This window comes from Malurus melanocephalus, unplaced genomic scaffold (genome assembly GCF_030028575.1).
Source record: "Malurus melanocephalus ecotype Western Australia unplaced genomic scaffold, MMel_1.1 scaffold_96, whole genome shotgun sequence".
NCBI lineage: Eukaryota > Metazoa > Chordata > Aves > Passeriformes > Maluridae > Malurus > Malurus melanocephalus.
In genome coordinates, this window is record NW_026623328.1 from 817,510 (window position 1) to 821,534 (window position 4,025).

A 4,025-nucleotide genomic window follows, 5' to 3' on the forward strand; every position below is an offset into this window, starting at 1 on the left:
CAGCCTCTCGCTCATCCCCTCCCGCTCACCCACAGGATCCCCCGGGCGCGGGGCCGGGGCGGTCGCTGTCAGAAGCCCTGAGCGCATCTCTGGTGGGTGATAGCAGTGAGAGCGATGCCCTGCGGTGCTGCGATGGCCGTGATGGTGGAAGCTGTGGGACACACCAAAGGHTGAGGGGTGCGTTCAAGCCCGCCATCCCAGCCTGCAGGATGCTCCTGAGGGAAGGCTGAGCTGGCTGCCTGTTGTCTGAGGTGAGGAGCAGGTAAGGGGCAGGCCGAGCACGGCACTGACCAACCCCACACTCCTGGGGCTGCAGCACTGCCCGTGGCTATCACCACGGCACAGAAATCTTTAACTTCACATAATCACAGAGCTGCACACTGAGGTTGCAAAGGGCCTCCAAGACCATCAAGTCTAAACTTAGTTGACTGCCTTGTCAACTAAGCCAGAGTGCAAAGTGCCACTCCAGTCATTTCTTGAACACTTCAGGGATGGTGWCTCCAYCACCTCCCTGGACCGCTTGTTTCCAATGCCTGACYACCTTTTCTGTGAAGAAAATCTTCCTGATTTTCTTCAGGAAAAGCCTGAAGAAAAGGCCAGGTTCCAGCCTGAACCTCCCTTGGCACAGCTGGAGGCCGTTTCCCCTGGTCCTGTCACTTGTTTCCTGGGAGAAGAGCCTGATCCCCACCTGGCTACATCCTCCTGTCAGGGAGCTGTAGAGAGTGATGTCCCCCCTGAGCCTTCTGTTCTTCAGGCAGAGCTCCCACAGGTCCCTCAGCCACTCTTTGTGCTGCAGAGATGAAGCTTCCCTACTAACCATCTGTTTCAGACAAAAAAAAAAAGGCAAGACTTTTGTTTTGGAAGCTGAGGTTTTTCAAGTTGCTGCCTCTCCTTGAGTTAGAAGTGGAAAAAATGTCAGAGTTAAAGTTCAGGAGAATAAATCAGATTCCCTGAAGCTTAAAATTAAAAACAAGGGATCAGTGGTCTTTCACAGCTTTTAATCAGTTTTTATGTGTATACAAAGCTCTTTGAGATCAATAGAATTTGTCTGAGTAAGCAGAGTAACAACCRAAACAGGAATTCTGAATGTGTCTTAACACAGTTCTGCAGTCAAGAATGAAAATCTGGGTAAAACTCTTACACATAATTACASACTTTTACATATAATTACAGAATCCTTAGTTGTCTGATTAGGTTGAGCTTTGAGAAGATTTGAAAGCATACTGCTTTAATGCATCGAATTTCAGAAATCCTCATTTTCTTGTGAGTAATGACGCAATGGTAAACATTTTCCAAAAGTAAAAGAAGTTATTCTATTTCTATTTATTGSCAGGATTTTTCTAAGAATTTTTCCWTTTAAATGTGCACTTAAAATGTAATACTTGCACCTTATGTTCAAATARTCAGGCTTGGTTTTGCAGTTCTGTTCTGGAGTGCTGCAGACCTGTAACATAATCTTTGACAGACRAAGTGTTTCTAATCCCTCCAGAGGTTTCATATCATGCAAAGTTCCCTCTGCTTCCTGGTATTTACTCTGTACACTGAACACCTTAGGCCTTCATGGGAAAAGATTGTTACTGTTGTCCCGTGAGAGTGCAGAGTGAGATTGTGGGTTATTTCCTACATGACACAAATCTGTATTTGTTAGAGTGAAAGCTGATTAGATGCTGCTTTGGTGCATCAAGAGGATAATCTGAAGCCAAGTGTGCCACATGTTTGATTTACAGATAAATTGCCTCTGTGGAATAGTAACTGAGAGCAGGTTTCTTATGTCTCTCCTTGTTCTGGAGCACTGTGCCTGTATGGATATTTCAGCCCTAGTCACAACAATGCTTCAGGAGTGCCTCTGGGTTCAAATGACAATTTAAAAAAAAAAAAAAAGTTACAGGAAATCCATTATGACCATCCTCATATTGTGCTTACACATAGAAATGAATTAGGTCAAGACTTTGGATGCCACATAAACAAAAGGCACTTCCCAGCCCAAAGTTCAGTTGCAGAGAACACATGGAGAGCAAAACGATTTAAAGACACAGGCTGAGGCCATTGTGGCCTGCCTATTGCAATCCCAGTTGAGATCAACACTCACASTTCAACACCAGCCTCGCACGCAAGACAAATGCCAAGTTAAGCCTTGATTTATTAAGGTCTTGAAGMCACATGAACTTCCATAAAACAGGAAGGCTAGGTAATGAACTGGGAGCTCCAGCTCTGCAGGTACACGAACACTACTGCATTCAAATGCCAGACATGTCAACTTCTTTCCCTTCTCCACACTAAATAATTCATTGGCTAGTGGGTTTGAGGAAAATGAGATTGGTATTTAAGTTATGTGGTGAGGTTTGCCCTAGTGAGTAATACAGGAATATGTATTTTTATGGTTACTAATGTCAGGCCTWGTCAGTTTAGAAAAGGGACTGTGTAATACTACTGTACCTGCAGAGAGCTGGATTCAATTCCAGGCCCCTTTCAGAACTGATGCATCAGTTCTGGGTTTGATTTTCCATTTTAGTGTTCAGTGTAGTATTGGCCACCCACAGGTGCTCCAGGAACAAAGGGTGACTTGTCACAGAGCAATGAGCCTGTGAGGCAGATTTATAGATATACATAGATATAGATATATAGATAGAGATAGAGATAGATGATATAGCATCAGCCCGTTGTGGGGCAGCAACAGCAAGAGTATCTCCATCCCCTTTCCAGGAGGTTGGCATTCACAATGAAACATTAATCATTTCTCATCCTTCTGTGTCTGGAGGCTCTGAGCAGTTGCAGCAGGCACAAAGAATCCTCTGCTTATGTTGCCTACTGTGTCTCTAGGAAATCATTAAGGGACTGTGTTCATGGGGGTGAATTGGAATGGCATTTGCACTGTTAGCTCATTCATTTYAGATCTCTGTCCACTCCATCAAGTCACTCAGAGTTGTCTATACCTTTTTTGGATAGCATGTGTCAGCATTGTAGTGCATTAGCATTGGGAGCAGTTGAAGCAAAAGATGAGCTACAGAAAATCAAATCCTAATATAGTCTTCAGTTCTACTTTTGAAACAAGTCCAGTTCCTTGCATGCAGATTTGACAAACTTTCAGCTTTTGTTGGTTTTCCTCTGCTCACTTTTTTCTTTGTTATATTTTTTTTTATCTACTGTCCCCTTTCTTCCCTTTTGTTGCAACTTCAGATGCTTTTTCACTGATAGGTTTCTCTTTGATGCTTCCAAACAGCTGAATCGGGATCTGAAGTCAAGTATAAATCTTCCTGAACTTCAAAGAGCTTGAAATCAAGTCTTTGGTTTAAAAAAGCTCCTGTCATGTTTTCAACAATATCCATTTTAAAGGTAGTGCATGTTGCAAGTGATGGCACCAAACCCTTCACACCTTATAGGATATGGAGTTGGAACTAGAGTCACATCTGTAGTCCAAGAGCTGGCCAAAATAGGGAAATGATATAATGGTAAAACTCTTCTTCAAGAATCTGAAACCAAGTCCAAATATTAATGACATTCTTGCCCTATGAGTTAAGGAAGGATCGTTATCCCATTTCACAGATGGGTGAAATCTGAAGCAAGGTGACGAATTTAGTCAGTGGTAGATCGAGGAATGGAACCATTTCTCAACCTCTTGGTATGTGCTCTAGCTCAGTGTGTACCTACACACTGACATTGCTTTAGGTTTGCACTTAAATACAAAATTGTTTGGCTAACAAGAAAGTAAGTATTTCAATATTCATTTAACAAGCAAGAAAAAGTACTCGGGGCAGACAAAAATGGAAAGGAAAACCAAAGCTGCCAGAGACTCAGCCTGAAAGGAATGAAAATAGTACTTAGCATCTGCAGGAACAAATCTGTCTCTGGCTGGCACTAGGCAGTTCCAACCCAAGGTGTCCTGGTGGAGTTCTGGTCAAGGGAAAACTTGGCCTGGAGAATACTTTGCTTAAGAATGGATAAGGTTCTTTTGGAATGGATAAGGTGGGCAGTGACATTGGAGTGAATGAATAGCTGCTTCTAGGAAAAAAAAAAAAAAAAAAAAA